This window comes from Botryllus schlosseri, chromosome 1 (assembly GCF_051294905.1).
Source record: "Botryllus schlosseri isolate E-star chromosome 1, Bs_hap1, whole genome shotgun sequence".
Taxonomy (NCBI): domain Eukaryota; kingdom Metazoa; phylum Chordata; class Ascidiacea; order Stolidobranchia; family Styelidae; genus Botryllus; species Botryllus schlosseri.
Window position 1 is genome coordinate 37,362,786 of NC_137236.1, and position 19,112 is coordinate 37,381,897.

The following is a 19,112-nucleotide window of genomic DNA, read 5'->3' on the forward strand; positions in this document are numbered from 1 at the left end:
GTGTATAATACAACTTGTGTTTAAAAACACTTTGTTTTAAACGAATACCTTTTTAAATAAAACGAAAAATGTTTTTTTTTTATCAAACGCTGTATAAATATGCCATAATTGGGTAAATACTTTCGACACGTCATGTAGTATGAGCATACGGACGATTTGCACACAATTTAGTCGACGTTGTAGGATGTGAAGTGGCTGGAACCCCCGAGATCGATGTCGGTTCAACAGTTATAGCATGTAGATGTGGAATCTTGATCATTAGTACTGAATGCGAGTTCTGATGATGATGACCGCCGACCGTAAAAATACTGCATAATGATGTAGTTCCAGTTAAAAGATATTTTTGGTCTGTTTTTGTCGAAGGAGCCATATTAACCCTATATTTTTATAGTCAATGTCAATCCACGATGACGTCACAATTAAGGATTGGTGACGTCATGACTGAACAAAAAAAAAACACATTTCAAACAAAGGCAATTTTTTAAACATGATTGTTTCAGATTTATTTTTGTTTTAAAGGCCACCCTAGTTGCAGCATTTTATCTCGCAGAATTGAATTCCCTGCTAAATTTAATTAGTAGCTGGCAGTTTGTTTTGTCAAATTGTCTGCTGCGCATTGCTTAAGTATTGTACTGTTTCGTAACAGCGAACTATAGCCTCCCCCTACCCCACTCCCGTCCCCTCACGCACATATTCGCGACATTGTTACTCATCTATTTGATATAAATTCCACACGTGAGACGGAGCGTGCTGATGCCCTTTATTTAGGTGAGAGTTGACATCGCATGTTCATAACGGACTATAACAGAGCACTTGTTTAGATATGAGCATAAAGGACAGTATGCCAACAATTATATCAGATATAACCTAAGGTGCATCTGGTGACGCACGCAGTGATAGCATTCATCGCCCGGCATTTAGCGACAAGCGGCTCTTTAAAACAAAATTACTTAGTTAGCTATCTGGTTTTCCATCTCCTTCTTTGTATTCCCTACCACTTTTTAGCGAATAAAACTGGTTACATAGTTGGTGGGACGTCTGGCGTCTTGTTCGGTAGGTCGTGGCTTTCATCCCCGGCCGGGTGAGACCAAAGATCTGATTAGGAACCCTGATATCTATGACTCCCCCTCTTGGTGCTCTGCATTACCGGGATAGAATGGAGGGGTTTTGAAAAACTTAAGAAGTGTTACAAGGCTATATCTGAACCTCCCTTGTCCAGAGGCGTATGCACATCATGCACTCATGGTATGCATAAGCACTAGGGTTGTTCAAAATTTGGAAAATGTTTGAAATTCTGCGTGTCCATCGCTTATTCTGTAGATTATTGTTAAAAAACAATAATGGGCTTGAAAGAAGCTCGCAGGAAAGCCGCTAACATTTGTCTAAATGCGTTTGAAAGTAGCCGTCGGCGAGTGGGCGGAGAATCGATGAAGTGGGCGGGCAAAGAGAAGCCATTAATCCTGATTGGTTGAAGCCGGTAATAATAAGCTAATGATTGGCTGAAAGACCGACTTTGTGAACACTGCTGGTAACGATTTTTGCGTGCTGTTGTGCAGTCGTTTCTGTTGGTGACATTACAGACATGATATATTGCCTTTGTTAATGTTGTCACCAAGAGTCCATAGTACAACATCGCAACCGCCCAAGTTAATATCTACCTGCAGAAAGTGCTATGTATTGCACAGGTGCTCTCGCTAGTTGAGATACGAATAAACTAGATGCATGCATATTGCTACCTTTCCAAAAGTTACTGACAGTGAGTGAAACTCAAAAATTTACCACCAGAAGTCAACATCTCAGTAGTACTTGTTATGACTGGTCGACGTCTCACCCATAAACAAACGCATATTACACTTTTTATTCACAATTGAATGAAGGCGAAAAGCACTATTTACAAAAGACATTAAAAAAGTACGTTGCAGATCAGTGTTGCATTGTCAGGCACAAGTTGCAGATTACATGCTTTTGATTAGAGTTGACTTCCTGCTGTCTCCAACTGTCTTCCTATGCTGTTCCACAGCTTGAAGCAGACTGTCTCTTTGTTGTTCATTGTCAGTCAAGATTGCAGCATAGTCTGTGCTTAGCTTTACACCTCGTTCTGCGGCATCATTAACGACTTTGACAAAACTGATGTAGGAGCTCATTCTGGTGTAAGAATCTGATAAGTGCCAAACATCAACCAGTTGAGCTAGCCACGCCCCAGAGCATTCAAAAACATCAAATATGTACCACGACTGTGGCCCAATAAAATCAGACAAAGTAGTGTCCTTGTTGATGCGTACAGTTGCATTCAACGAGGGCGGGCCTCTCCTGAAACTTGAAGTTCGCTCTACCTGTAGGAGCGTCTTTGCCATATTTTCTCGGGTTTCATTGCTTTCACTCGGCGAAAACAAGGCATATACAGCGGTTTCCTCCACAATATACCAGTCATGCTTTAAAAGCTTTTGTGAAGCAGCTTTGGAAACTTGTTCATCATGTTCCTTGTAACTCAACATGTCCTGGATGAATCTCAAGTCATTACCGGCTGCATCACGACCGATGCTGGAAGCAACCCAGGCAGGGATATAGAAGAGAACTAAAAATAAATTGAAGCGATGCAGCAGTTCCACTTCTTCAGATTTGTAATGTAACTGATCAGCCCACATGAACATCTTCTGAGCATACAGAATTGTGCCCATCCACCTTGCATGGTGTGTTGCACCAGGTTTGTGATGATGTATATCTCCATCTGCACCGAGAAGAGCAAGAGCATTAGTCACACATTGTTTGTAGTCATCCCGTGTGAAGAAATCTTTTCTGGCGAGTAGTAGCTTGAAGTTCTCAACTGTCATTGCTGCTCGTTCTTTAAAGCATATAGGAATAGTCAGAGTCTTGAATTGCTGTTTTCTGTCAAGACTGCTCCAGCTCTTCTTAAGGTGGGCAAACCATGTGTTCTCTGGTCCGGTTGTTGCTTTTCCAAATAAACATTTCCAGACGTCTTTGACTACTAGCTCATACACATGGTGCCGACACGCATGGTAAAAAACCTTCTTTCCTAGAAGGTCCTCAAGGATCTTCGCTGCACCCTTCTTCCAGCCGCTGTTGCTTGCTGTGGTGTCAAAAACCAAAGCTGTTACAGCATCTTGTATATCCCACTTTTCAATTATGTCGAAAGTAGTTTCAGCTTGTGTCTGACCTGCCGCATTTTGTATCTTCTGAATTCCAAGTAGTTTTCCTTCCGAGTATTGAGGTTGACAAGATAGAACAATTGACAAAGCTTCATATCGATTTCCTAATCTATCCTCTGTGAGCTTTCCATCCCAATGAATGGCAACATGCTGTGGTCTATTTTCGGCAAATTTTTCCAAAATGTCCTGAGATATTTCCAGGCGATTTATTTCCCTGGCTCTCTTCGTTGAAGATCTTGACAGGGAGAACATATGGCTATATCTCCTCCACAAGCCTTAATAAATGCTCCCATCAGCATCGTTGCATCGTTGTCAGTTACTTGCAATCGATCCAGAGCTTGGGAAACATGCGTATTTTTCATAATATTTTAGGTGCCATCAGTTTAATGGATTGGGTCGAGGTGCCAAGTCCAACATCAGCATCATAGTCAGAACTTGAACTCAAACTGTCACCCTCTTTTGAAGATGACGATGATGCTAAAACAACATAGTCACAACTTGAGTCGTGTGAAACGTTTTCAACAGTTTGATCTGCAATGGCTGCTGTTTTCTTTTTGAGGTCTTTAGCCAGAATTTTGTCTCTTCCCAACATTATTGACTGGCGAGATTGCCGTTGATCTTCATAAAATGCAATGTCTTCAAGCTTTCTTTCATGTGATAGATAAATGTCATTTTTTATTGTTGTTATGGCATCTCTGCTTCCAATATCCCACAGCTAGTCCAAATCATCAGTGAATTTTCTCCTCTTACCCTTGGGATCACTTTCCTGTTTCGGATTCTTCTTCAGATCACGCCATCTTTCGTGCAGGTTTTGAAGTGATCGCACCACATGTGATTTCTGCATTGTTGCAATTCTCGCCATTTTCCACACTGTCATTACATCATCCACCACCACAGTACATAGTTCATGAGTAGGGGTTGACTGAGGACAATGCTCTTTCAGATGCAGCAAGTAACTCATTACTTCTCGTATAGTAGGTAATCTCGAGCCACAGATGTAATCGCAAGTATATCCGACCAAGTACTGCTCAGATTTGGATCTTGTTCTTCGCTGCGGCGTGTGTGCAATCTTTCGCCGTTTTGCCTCTGCCATGACTGCACTATTGTTGCTCCGAAGCATAAACTACTGCTATCGACTGCGAGGCATTCAAAGAACACGTGTTACAGTACTACTAATGACTCATCAACACACAACGCGCTTGTACAGAACCACAACCGCTACTAACAGACTCTACCTCAGCAAAACAGACTTTCAATTTAGTAAAGCGAAGCTCCCGAATCCGAGTCAGCTGTTGCAGTAATCAGTGAAGCTTAGCCGATTACCCAATCAAGAACCGTGGTTTCGTGATTGCCCGCCTCTGCTGTCGGTTGCCCGCCCACTCTTCAACAACGACTTTCAAACGCATTTAGACAAATGTTAGCGGCTTTCCTGGGAGCTTCTTTCAAGCCCATTATTGTTTTTTAACAATAATCTAAAGAATAAGCGATGGACACGCAGAATTCCAAACATTTTCCAAATTTTGAACAACCCTAATAAGCACGGATCGTGTGTGTGTGTGTATCATGAGCATACGCCTATAGGAGTATGTGCCGCAAAAACATAAAGAACAAAAATAAAACACGTTCCATTCCTATTCCTGTTGTGCGAGTCACACCATTGACGTAAACTAAAATGTAATAAGTGCCAGGACGAGTTTGACAACTGGATATTTTGCAGCTTTTCGTAATTAGATTGGAATTTGAATGATAGCTACACTGATTTTTCAAAATTTGATTAAAATCAGAATCGCTTAGTTCTCATAAATTTGTAATTTACTTAAATTCCATACTAGAAAAAATACAACAAAATCCAGTTCAGTTTAGATCAAGTCAGATGTAATTCTCATATGAATAAAAACGGCCAATACCCAGCTTGACTCGTTCCGCACTATACAGTTCGATTGGCATTATAATTCTAGCGGGGAAACATTTCACAAATTAGCACAGATAATTACCTTACCTGAATTTCACTGTAAAGAGCCAAGTTGAATAATCAGAACAATATAGTTTCTCAAGTCTAGCCCACTGTTCAAGACGTAATATGCGAATATTTACGAATTCCATTAGGCTGTCGAAGGAATCCGAATTGGCATCAGAGGAGTATCGGGTGCAACCGACATAGAAAATTCTGAAATGCTCAAATGCTACATCAAAAACGTGATCTATACGCGATTACAGTAATGTTCAAATATCCCAATATCACAGTTGTGCATAAAAGATGGAGGCAACTGCTGTTTCGTCATCGCTTCACTCTTGCATTCTGTATTCCGTAGCTCAGTGCTTTTCAACCTGTGGGATGGTACGCACTTGTGCGAATAAAAAAAATTTGCAGTGCATATGACGAAGGTGGGGCGAATGGTGCGGATGAAAATCCGGATGAGTATGAGTGCGGATGAAAATTGTGCATAACTGTTAATTTTTTGACGTGACATAATTCAAACACATCTAATAGGAAATTCAAGTGCAGTGGCTCCCTAACTTTTGTAGTTGCGACGCAATTGTCAAAACTTGTTTGACTTACGACGCACCAACAATGCTCCCTTTAAGCCGCGCGCGTGCGTGGCTGCACTACGCAGCGAATAAATATTTGCGCACTACAAATATGACGCAATCAAAAGCCAGACATTTTTTCGACGTTTCGCATACTTTTAGGGATTAATCGGAGGCAACTTTTGCCGTAAATTGCAGGAAATTGCAAAATTGCATGAAGAAGTAACTACGCGACTAATACACATTATAAAATATGTTGTAGTGGCGAGATAGCGTAGTGGTATAATCCACAGATCCAACACCAATGGGTTGCGGGTTCAGTGTATCAGCACATCTGAGCCGGCGACGGGCTGGAAAAATGATGTCAAATTGACGTTCTAGCTTTCTTTCGCTGAACAATCATCATATTTTCGTAATAGCAGTTCGATTAGCGCGAGGCACGAAAAAAGAAGTAAATACCATCATTACACAGATACACACTAACATTTGCAAGTTATTGAAGTATGGGTCGCCAAGAGTATAATTTCGGGTCGACGCGTGCCAGAGCGATTTGTGAATATGTACGTAATATTTGCTGAATGGGTTGCAAAAAAATTCCTGCGGATAGTTTTTGCATATTCAAGGTTGCTGTGTGGGGTACTATAGTCAATAAACGAGACAAGCAGAAAATATGGCTTGATCATGAAAATGTGCCAACCTTCGGTTTGAATTCATGATAAGATTTGTCCGACTGGTATCTTCGGAAAACATGGTCGAAGACCGTTGGGATGAACCGGCGTAGGGGTGTGCAACAAACGAGTTCAGGCCTATGAGAATGAGACACATTCATTTCGAGGCCAAACCCTTCTGCGTCGGGGCACATGAAGACGTAAAGTTTTGGCAAATATAACGATGATAAAATGCGATGCCAAAAACATCAGCATCGACAAAACCTTGGCCAAAAATGACCGTCGCTGGTTGGTCAAAACTTTCGATATGGATATGCTGCGTTGTCGAAATTGTCGGCAGTCGGCACCTAATAGTCCCGTTCTCGCAATATGCGTAGACAGTAGTACAAATTCGACGCGCAGATGAATTTAATTCACCCTAACATGAAGTCGCTTGCGTCAAATATGTTTCGTAGAGCTGTGTGGGGTAGCCTACAATCGCGGTGTGCACATTCTGTATGCCATACATGTCCGTAGTATCGCAGCATATAACTGTAATAATAAAAATGCATTCTTTTTCATGCGTGAAGCTCGGGTCGCGAGATGCCACAAAATCTCAGATTTTCGTCGTGGTCTAAAAGCTGCTTTAAGATTATTGAAGTGTTATGAACTTTCAAGCTAGAGTGAGCTAAAAAGTCGAACACACGGTATCGTGGCTCCCTTTGCTCATTCTCATTTATTCGCGAGACAGAAAATGGGAAATCGAAAAAAAAAAACAGAACATGAGCTGGAGAACCGTAATACAGTTTATTAATATATTCATTTATGAAGGAAAACCCGAACTGACTCGTCAGGGGTAATCGTCATCAACTTTAGTATCAAAAGAACCTCGTATATCAACAATCGTATCGTAAAATGGCATCAACGGCATAAAAATTAGATTAATCAGGCAAACATGAGGCTCGATGTACGATTTTTACAATTTACACCAACTCCTTCTGTTGGTACAAACCAGATTGGCGGATTTTGATGAAATTTAAAACCTAGAACGACTCAATTAAAAAATTCTAAGCAAGAGCATGAACTTCTCACTTTTCAAAACTCGCATCCACAACTAGAAGTACTCCTTTTTCAAATATCGCAACTAGAAGGGTGGCGAGAGAGCGTGGGGAGTGGTATAAACCACAGCTGCAACACCGATACGCTCTTAGAAATATTCGTAGATTTACAGAAATTATACTGGTAAATTTTCATCCCGTCAGTTATATTAACGGTAAATGCCCGTTAAATTAGTATACGGGCACGTCAAAAGTAATTTTACTTGTTTTAATAGGGTAAAAAAATTACAGATTAAATTCGTGGAAGCAATTTACGGGATAACCAGTATTTCAGATTTACTTTTGGATTTGTAAAAGCAATTTGCTGGATAATCAGTATTCCATATTTACTTTTGCATTCGTAAAAGCGATTTACTGGATAATCATTATTTGCAACATTGCTATTGCATTTACAATTGGGTCATTTTACACGTTTACGGTATTATTATGGACATATATATGTGATTATCGTTATTACATCATGTTTCAATCATCAAGCAAATTACGACATCGATGGCCGTGCTGAATGTCAATCATAATCTGTGAATGATATCCGAACGTTTGGGCATTGCAGATACCATCGTTTATACTGCTTTATAAATAGCATCCTTTGAGACATCAAGGTCTAGCAATGATAGCATGCCAAGTGAATTTGGTATATTATGTATAGTTTTACTGCAGGTATGAGTTTTTGTGTAATTATCTGCTGGACCAGTTCTGCCACCATTGTAGACACCTTAACGCATGTAAGACGCAAACTATATATCCAAGCACTGGAGCTGGTGTATAGCGGCCATGCTTCCTTGCCATTGCGACGAGAGTAGTAGGGTATACGTCCTTTACCTTTTTCCTGCGAATGGCCGTATGAAATGATTGATCATGAATTCGTAGTTGCTCGACCGAACAGTACATTGTGACGTCAGACATATTCCAGACCTAGCGGCGTCAGACGTCAGACATATCTGAGTCTGAGCCTGAGCACGTGCGGCTGAATGTTCCGAGATAGATATTATGGCGACGCGATGTTTTCGTATTGAATATATTAACAAGATGCGTTGCTGTAAGACAGTGGTTCTTAACCTATTTTCCTCCAGCACCCCCTTTCAAAAATTATCGTGCTCCAGCGCCCCCACCTCATAATGTAAGGACTATAATAAAGAGAATGGGTAAAAGGGAGGGCCGTAACAGAACTTCGTCAGCCCTCCTAAAAACGATTGTCTTGCGCAATCATAGCGTGATAAACCAAACCTCGTGAGGGTTTCGCCCCAAAGAAACCCATTGCGTGATTTCGATGGTCAGCAAAGTTTTTATGGCCTGGTCGCCCTAGGCGCCAACATTTTCAATAATACATGGATGAATAGGTAGTAGTTGCATATATATGTCGCTATTAACTTTTTGTCCTCTTATCACACGTAATCAAATTTACCAGTAGCGCTGAGTGAGCTGTTGGATAGGAAAATGAAGGTCAGGTAATTAATAATTGAACATATTCGGGCGTGCCTATTGGTACAGTTAATTCATTGCAAGTTGTTATTTTGTGACCTCTTGTCCGCTATATAGTCAAAAGATATTGCAACGCATAAACGTATTAAACTAAAGTAAGCACACGATTCAAAATTGGTATTTCTTCACTGGCAAATAATTTCCTTTGATGGATGTTATTTGTCCTGTGGGGTGCAGATTGCGACGACATGATAATTCGGCACGAGCGATTTAAGCACCTATGGACAAGTGGACTTATATACATCGTAGTTTACGGTCAACATAAGGACAATCCTTTTCGGCTTAGGTTATCTCGCTAACGATCTTTTTGACACACTTCTCGGAGTCCCATATTGACCGGAACTTCATATGTGTTCGTGCATCATGGCGTGGTAATAGCCGACGTCGAAATGCCTATTTCTATTTTCTATAATTATGCGTATTATTCCGTGGGGAAGTCTGCAAAACATGATGTGTAATTTATGTTCATGTTCATTCACTGAAATAATTTGGGGCACCATTCGAGCTCACCAATTGGTGGTTTGGGTTGCAGTATAGTTTCGATCCTGGTAAGAAGTCAAATAAGTCCAGTCGGTCCTCTCGGGACTTCGGTATAGGAAATATTTCGCGCTCAAGGACCATTCGACTATAATAAACCATATAATAATTGTGTGTGGTATATTCAGGGTCAAATCAAGGTTGTTATAAAGGCAATCGGGGACGGTCACATACGCAGTGGTTCGAACCATCCCGAAGTCACATCTGATATTGGCAATCCGGGGAAATTAATGATATTGGATTTTGTCTTAGTGCTTTGTGTAACTGTAAGTAAGTCAACTGAGAATGGGATGCATATATCTTCTTACATTGAATTAAGTACCGTACCCAGTTATTAATTTTAACATGATTGTATTCCAAACAAAGCAACACACATTATATAACTTTCATGTGAGGTTGTGAACCCCAACACTAGATAATATCATCTTTTATGATACGATGAAGAAATATTCTGACGATTTAATAATGTAGCTCTCAAATACAAGTATATCTAGTTCTTTATTTCGTGCACAAAGCTTCAAAACTTATTTTCTGTACAAGGGGCTCTCACTTTCAAAAGTGATATACAGTGCCTCCTTCGATTTTCGCACGCTGTGCGCTGCGGGATATAATACCTAATTCTAAACATTTTGTTGAAAATGACCTTAGCAAGCGTGTCGGCATTGTTTTAACGGGAAATCGGCGATGTAAAAGTACGCCCAATTGTTTTTACATGAATTATCATAACCCACTACATTTATGAAAACATATGTAGCAAACATCGTCGCGTAGCGCGACCAAACATTTCGGGATTAGACATGTTTTGTGGAATGTTAATTTGCTTTGAATACTTATTAAGGATATTTCCTACTACCACATCATCTACTGCAAAGCCATTTTTCTTCAGCGCCCCCCACATCGCCCCCCTGAGCCAAGCGCCCGCGATATCGCCCCCTGAGCGTTTCCGCCCCCTTCGAAATCGGCAAGGTTAAGAACCACTGCTGTAAAATATTGAGGGTTTCGTAGCCACAGCTTAACTTTAGCTTTAGAATATTGCAGGTGTTGATAGCAGATAATGTAGGTATAGCAGTATCCGAGCTCAAACCTGGCAAGTTATTCTCAACCCTGTTTCTGAAGACGTATGTATTTTCGTTACAGTTTAATGGTGAACAGAAGCTATGGCTAATAAGGACGTATTACATTTTCTGACATTGAAATACACGAAAATGGAAGCGTTATGGCATTATGAATCATGAAGTCGAATGCTTATGTGATAGAAAGGGATCATTTCGCCTCTCGCTTCTAGCACGATGCCGTGCGCAATACATTGGAAGTGCGATGCAAAGGAATATTACCAGAAAAGTTTGCAATCACGCTGCAAAAGATTATTCAGGTACGAAGTCCTAGGCCAGGGGTATCAAACTCAACTTGCGTCGCTGGCCGGATTCAAACTTTCAAATCGCTCGCGGGCCGGATCAGTCAAATGATTTCAATATGTTACCTTAAAATGCCCGCCCTTGCTTTTCGCGTGAATACTTCATTATCAATCCTGTATACATTTTGGTATATTACATAACATTGACGATGATATGGCTATATTCTACCAACACCTTTACTCGCAAACAAAGGAATTTCGGCAAAAATTGGAAGATTGATCGTTTGAATTCAACGGCTAAAACACTGACTCTAGCGTCGGAATAAGTTGGCAAATGTCTATGCACTCTTTGTTTTAGTCGTAATCAGCCGTTAACTCGGCGTATGCGCTTTGAGGGACACAAGTGATTTAATCGTAAACGCAGACGTTAGAATTTGGCTCATTATCATTAATCGTCATTCCGGTTTATCTGTCCGTCTGGGACCTTTTGAGTCAGAAGTGATACAGCGGTGCGATCAAATATATTTGAACTGTAGTTTTTGTTACTATTATATCCTCCATGCGACCTGCATATAACAGTTTTGCTTTCGCTTTTTCGCTTCGCGAATAACTACTTTCTGGCTCATTTTTTCATAAAAATCTGAACTCAGTGTGCACTTTTTTGAATTTTGGGAATTGGATGTCAGTATCACCAACTTGTTTCTGATGGTTACTAGAGTAAAACCGTAACACCGATGTCGGATAATTATAATGCGACCTATGATCTTGTCATTCGTGACCTTTCGGGAAGTGTTTCTTACAATAATATCTCAACATTTGTTATAAAAATGTGCTAGTAATTCAAGGGTTTTTCAAACTTCTCAGAATTGCTTCGCGGGCCAGATGAAATCGTGTGACGGGCCGTATGTTCGACACCCCTATTCTAAGCCATCATTATTCGAGAAATTGACATGAATATGAAAAGTCGCAGTAAGTCATACTATAGCGTCTCAAAATTTCCAAATTGTAACTGTGTTGATGACTGCATAATCTTTTTTCAGATTATAGAAGATACAATAGAGCATGGCCCAAAGTACAGTTCTTCTACTGCTGATAAAGATGTGATGAAGTCCTTTTCATTCAGGCGGTTGCTGACTGATGATCTTCACAAGAAAGACTGGATTTTCGTCATCAGCCTTATCACTTACTTTTCTTTATTCACGTGTTCCCGCAACAGATAAACCTGATTCAGATTTAATGGTATCAGGAACGTAAAACTGCTGCAAGGGACCAGACAAGTATATTGATGTTACAGCAGAATAGTGTTACCTTTAGTTAGGGAAATTTTACGTAAACTTTTCTAAGGCGAGCATGTGTAAAATCATATTCCAGGGAGAGTTATTTCGAATTCACTGGTCTCGTGAGTGTAAAACTGCTGCACTGGACCAGACCAGCTATCAACCTTGGAAAATTGAAACTCATTGAAAAAGAACTGACTAGAATAAACTCATCAGCTCATTTTCCTTTTGTCGGAATCGGATCGATCTTCCTGATCTGTATATGTTGGAAATGACAGGGGTTTCTGTCCCCAAACCCAACCTTTGACTAGGCCACTGTTAATTGTGATTACTCTTAACTATCACGATTTTCAATGCGTAGCTGAATATAGAATATGAACTACTCGCTTTTTAAAATCCGCAGCTAGGACCATAATTACTAAAGAGCAGTAGTTGGTCGTTGAACAAGTAAATAGATTGGAAGTTTGCACAAGTCGGCATATTATGAGAGCCGTCTCGGCTACGATGACTGTCGAAATGCCGGCCCGATGGCACCGGATCGGAAATCCAAAATTAATTTTGAATATGAATATGAGCCTGAAATTAGGAACGCGATATGGATGTGGAAAAGAAATTTGTAGTAACTTTCTATTTTCATGAGACTTTTTGATAAAATTTTGGATACGATACCAAATTAAACATGGATTTTATTTTTATTTTAATCTGAAATGCGGCGAAGGATTCGGATTTTTAAATTTGAAATACGCTCGCCCCTGCCTCTGACTATCAAGATATCAAGGAATTTCCGATTGCGTTCCGGATACCTTTCTCGAATATGGGAAACCACGTTGTGCCATTTTGGCTGCATAGCGTATAGTTGGCGTAAACCGGTGTTTCCCATGAATGACGTATGCGATGAATTTCTATATTTTTCGAAATTACTGACTCCTATTTATGATGACAAGGTAACTTTCGAATGCGTTGGTAATTCATTATAGGAATATATCCAACGTTGCGAAGATCGTTCAGTGTTGTGTTGATGTGTGCAGAGCGTTCAGAGTTGAGCATAAGACAGGAAAAAATGTGGTAGCAGCTGCATCGATGCTTGTCATTCGGCGAATGGGTTTGCGGGGATATTCGACCGCATTCGCATGGTTCCGTGTTTTAGTACAACACGATCCCAGATTTTTGCTTTCTTGCGCATGACCTGAGAAGGAAAAGTGATTTCCAATCATCAGTATAGAACTGTGAACCTTTCGGACCCGCGAATTAATTCATATTCTCAGTTCATGTTCTACATCAGGAATCCCGAACATGGAGACCATGAGACTTCTTCGGAGACATCAAATTCTCAGTTCTAGTTCCGCTACGGGGTTGCAAAACTGGGATACATGAGCCTCGACTTTAGCACACGAAATAAATTTCTATATAATAAAAATGCTAGTACAGCAGTAAGCTATTTCTCTATGTTGAGTTTAGTTCCCTCCTTCCTCCACTAACCAGCCATTGCTACATTGTCAGAGTGTATAAAAGCTCAATCATCAGATTAAGTGAATGTGTATCAATTAAATATTGTTCCATACTATTCTGCTATTGTGCTTTGCATTTATATCATTTTAGTATTTTAACTACCGGTTAGTCCTACCGTATATTGCAATTTCCTAATTAAAATGCCGTTTCCCAATTTTTCAACCAGTTGAAAAAATAAGGGACATTGATATTTCAAACTTTTCAAAGGAGGCGACGATGTAAAAAGTTGTTGGGAGACCTTGTGCTACAGCATTGAATCGGAACTACTTGAGGTGCACGGTTTTGGTATAAACCAAGGTAGGCTGCCCATTGAGTGATCCTGATGGCATGAATCGTATTTTAAGACCCCGAGATACATTAGGCACATTTAATTTTCTTCAAATTTGGCTATGTACTGATTAAAGCATGCCTGCGCGGTTCAACAGCAACAGATTTCAACTACCTGCACTATTTTTTCACCAAACTATTTTCAATTTTCGAAGTTGAGTTTCTCCAATTTTTTAAATTTTTGAAAGTTTTTGTATCAGAAGGCCTTCAGTCCTGATCAAACTTGGCTTAGTACTAGCAGTAAGACTGTTCTATCTGCTAAATCTATCGTTTTTGTCAAAGTAGTTATAGTTTACCGACTATGCTACTTATGATCTGCACTTTATGAAATATAAAATCGAACATTCGGCGCCGTACTGGTACCAAACGAAAATTTCGGAAATATTGCCGAAAAATTGGTATTTTCAAGCATTTCAGCATGTGCTTAGAGGTCTCAAAAGACTTTATAAAGCATTGCTTAGAATTTCTCAGCATCCCGCGATGGGACAGGATTTTCCTCGTGCTAACTGTCCGAATCGCCACCCTCCCCCAAATTTGGGCCCGAGGAATTATTGCGAAATGCTGAAATTTCGCAATATGGAGTTAATTAGAATAGCTTACATACCAATTTTTAAGAATCTAGGATCGATAGTGCACGTAATATTGCAATTTTAAATTTTGCGTTCCACAGTAGTACCTTAGGGCCTTAAGCGGACGGTATACCATTTTTTCAAACTCAGTGCCAAAGAAACCATACACTCGGAAGTCGTCTAGATACCGCTCCGTAGTTATGCTCCGGCATATTTGATAGGTGTATGATACTTGAAATTTTCTTTAATTGGGACAACGTTACAACAGATCGAACGCATTTGCCCTATGGCGAAAAAAGACTCTCGGCCGATAAGAGGCAACAGTGAAATTAAAACCTGAACGGTTTAAGTCAATGGTCTTCCAATTACACTCAATCTGGACAGCGATCTTAGGCGTTGATTTGATAACAAATACATTATTATCAATAATAGTACTATTTGACTCAACGTGTAGTGGCGCTTATCGCCTTCTTAAGGCTTTGTGCACCACGAAACGATATTTTGTAATGTTCATAGCCAATGTTCCCTCTAATTTTTCACGAGTCTGCGCAAACACGTCAATTAACTGCGCAGGTCCTTGGACAACGGTACGCAACCAGCCTCTATAGGGTGATAAAACGAACTCTTATGGGGGGGCTTCGCCCCTCAGACCCCCTCGGGCTCTGCGCATTTTCCCGGTACTTATCATCTACTTTGGGGGGCCATTGGTGGTCGTGTCGCCTGAACGCGCGAAGCGCGAAAAAATTATATAATTCATGCTTGAGTCGGTCAATGTCATGGGGAATCGCATATATATGCTATCAATTTTTATCCTCTCTCTGCTCACATATTCATATTTACCGGTAATAGAGCTGATCGAGTGAGGTGCGTTGGAATAGATGACCCATCTAAATAATAATAAAACACCTTCGGGCGAACCCATTGGCATAATGACTTCGTTACATGATGCTATTTCGTGACCTCCTATCTGCTATGTCAAAAATGTAGAAATCGCCAAAACGTACTAAACTAAAATACGTAGGCTACACAATTTCAAATTGGTATTTCTTTACTGGCAAATAATGCTCCCTCGATATGGCATTTGTCTTGTTGTGGGACTCGTATCGCCAGGACAGGAACATTCGGCGCCAGCCATTTAGGCGCCTATGGATAATTAAACGTATCGAAGTTTTCGGTCAGCACAAGCGCAGTCCTTTTCGGCCAAGATTTGCTCGCTGCTGATCGTTCTGGCGCACTTCTCGGAGTCGCATGTTACATAGCCTATAACTTCATGTCTTGGCGCGTCGTGGTGCGGTAATAGCCGACGCTGAAGTGCCCATTTCTATAAATCATGCGCATTTTTTGTTGGGAAAGGGTACCCAATAATCAAGATATCTGACAATATTAAATCGCGCGTTACGCGAATCTTTTTATTTTAAAATTAAAAAAAAAAATAAACCATGATTTTTGTTAATTCGCAAAATAATTTTGGTTCCCCTTCGAGCTCGGCCCCTCCAATTGGGGGTTTGGGTGGGGCAGTTACGGTCCTAACGCAAGGTTAATGCCACGCGGAGAAGACTATTCGTTAGTTTCTCGCAGATTAACTTCGAGCTAGCCCATTGTTATTTATAACTTTATTAAACCATGTTATTTCGCCATTCCTAGAATATAATGCGCTATTGAAATGGCATCATTATCGCTCACGCGCACGAGACCATACTAAAAAAAATCCCTTTCGTAAGGCGCACGTGATTGCAAATTCTCATTTCTTTACGGAGCGCAATATTTACCTTTGCGGGCCGCACTTGTACCTCGGTTTCAGACATTAGTGATAACACTATTTGCCCCTGGCAATCTTCCCTCTAATTTTTAACGAGTATGCGCGCCTGCGTGGTCCATTAGACAACAGTGCGCAGCGACTAAAAAAAAGAATCACTTCGCATTTTTTGTGCGCAGCTTAGATTTTCTGTGCGCAGAGACCGTTTCAGCACTGCGCATTTGCGCCCGTGCGCAGCTTAGGGGGAACATTGTTCCGAACGTATTTGACCCTCATACTCTTGTTGACGATTTTCATTCTTTCTCTTAATCAATCATTGGTCTCTATCGCTCTGATGCGTCCTAGTCGTGGTCTCTGCTGCGGACTTGTAGCACGAGAGAGAGAGAGAGAGTCTTTATTTTCATCGAACCAAAATACATAACAAACGGCAGTGATGGTGGTACAGAAAATATGCGTGCACAGTATTCGGTATTAGATAGGAATGATCGATAAGACCGTGAAGGTCATCCAGTCTGATCACACCAGCATCAAACAGGTACACTTGACTATGAACAGTCTGGCTGTAAAAAAATGTTTAGTTAAGAAAAGAAAATAGAAAAAAAAATCAAACAATGGTAGCAAATGATCAATGAAGCAATGTCTGGGCGAGGTAGAGCAACAGTGTTAGTGTAACGACAAGAAGTGATCAAGCAGGGCTTTTTTGAATCTATTATAAGGCAATTCACGGATATGTGGTGGTAATGCATTCCAGATGATAGGTCCCGAGTAGTCGCTAGATCTCTTAGTTAGGTTGCTATTGGGTGGGGGTAAGTAGATGTTTCCTTTAGACGAGGATCTCGTGTAATGGGAATGGACATGTTTAGCAGGTATGAAAAAGTCATCAAACACAGGAGGCAGACTATTGGAAAAATATTTGTGAACAACTTTTGATACTTCGAAGCGATATAGTTCATCAACTAGCAAAATTCGATGCTTACGGTAGTAAGGCGATAAATTGGTACGTAAAGGTACAGATGAGATCAGCCGTATCGCACGGTTTTGCAGGGTTCGAATTCTGCACAAAAATGTTGTGCATGCATTTCCCCATACTACGATTCCATATTGCAGATGAGAGTGGAAAAGAGAGAAGTAGATGGTTCGTAGTACTGATCTGGAAACCAAAGATTGGAGACGGGTCATTATTCCCACACACGACTCTCGGTCCACCTTAAGTTTGGGCTTTTCAATGCACTATATTAGTAGTGAGTTCGGCGATGAGGACCCCAGAGAAACTTTCGACACGTAGAAGGTGATTAGAACTGGTATTACAATCCATCAATCTGTGTCGTGACTGCAGCGTTTATCCAAATGCGTCACTCGCTTCCCCCATACCGAACGCATAATTTCGTGTAGTTGTGTATGTAGTCTTAAAACCAGTAGAACCTGTTTGCTCGTGTTGGAGAGTTCTGAAAGAAATACTGAAAACCCGAGCAGTGAGAGAACGCCGTACTAAGAAAAACGTTAGTTAACACAAAGAGCTGAAAATCGATAAAAACTATTTGCGTTCCGACTTCATTTCAATTGTCAGAGAGCTAGAGTTTTTGTAAAGAGTCAGGTGAATCATCTCGAACACCTGTTTTTTGCTACCTAGTGAATACTTTATAAGAGTTTACCTTTGTGTGTTCACTAATCGGAGACAAACGGGATGTACGGACATTATCTCAATGAGTGCCGTTCCACTTGAGTTAGCCTACCATCTAATTCTGCCGAAGCAGGGGTTCTCAAATTGGAGGACGCGAATCCGCCTGCGAGAAACGATGCTTCTCGAACTCCGAATGGGTTTAATTTGTGCTGAAACTTCCAAGTTTTTAACAACTGCAACAATCCCAGTTATAACACGATTTTAAATGTCACCATCCTTACACCGATGCTAGATTTTGACTGATACCGGACCTTGCACCGATCAGAAGATGTCTCTAAATTAGAACTAGCTGGTGAATGTGTGTTATAGCTATTGGCTGTTGCTTTTATGGTCTGTCAGCCAAGCATCTGTGTGTAGTGCGTAGAAAGGGGAAAGTATGAAGAAATATAATATATTTCCTCATCATGTCATATGCAACGTATAATATGCCTCTCGAATTGTGAAAGAAGGATTTGAATCGCAGTCGCTTGCAACGTCGAAGTAGCTACTACTAGTATACTCAATTAGGACAAATTTTGCAGTGTACCACTTTTAAAGAGCGCATTTTATAACAGCACAAAAGTACCCGATTGGATTATTCTCTTGCTGAACAACTGCGACCCCTAGAGAAAATTGTTTGAAAAAGTGCCAAATTTGGATTGCGTACTGCCCACGTTATTGGTTCCTAATTTAGCGTATGATCAGGTACGTTTGAGCTCAAGTAGGTAATAGAACAGTGGTTCTCAACCTTTTTGTCCTCGTGGACCCCTTTTTGACCGTCACTGACCGCCGCGGACCCCCTCAAGTTTTCGTTCAAAATTAGCTCAATTATCGTGCAACCGTCCTCTGTCTTGCGCATATAATAACTGCAGTCTAGTGATAAACAGCTACGAAAAAACCTTTCCTGAAAATTACAGCACACTATGTGCAGAAATTGAGTGAACTTTTATCATTTCGAGGGAAAATTTCCAGCTGTATTCATCGTCTTGAAAATCCGCGTGTTCAATTTGATTTGAACGAGGGCCGAAAATCCATTTCCACAAAGATATATTGGTGGCTAATGTAATGTTAGCGCGCAACGCTTCCGACGACAGCTTTTGGTGTGAATTTTCAATGAACATATCACGTCCAGCCTAGTCATTTCTATCTATGATCTCATATTGAAGTTATTTAGTGGTTA

The 19,112-nt window shown here is 40.6% G+C and overlaps 1 protein-coding gene across 2 annotated transcripts in view; it reads left to right on the forward strand.

Annotated features, from left to right (window-relative positions):
* Window positions 1-19,112, forward strand: part of LOC145436202 (uncharacterized) — a 236,855-nt gene that overhangs the window by 97,759 nt on the left and 119,984 nt on the right. Inside the window, exon 1 of one of the 2 annotated variants that reach the window (XM_080313559.1) lies at window positions 9,620-9,629. The exons of the other annotated variant lie outside the window; for it this stretch is intronic. The gene's annotated coding sequence lies outside the window, so the exon portion shown is untranslated. Of the gene's footprint in view, window positions 1-9,619; window positions 9,630-19,112 lie in introns of those variants that run through there. 2 annotated transcript variants of the gene reach the window in all.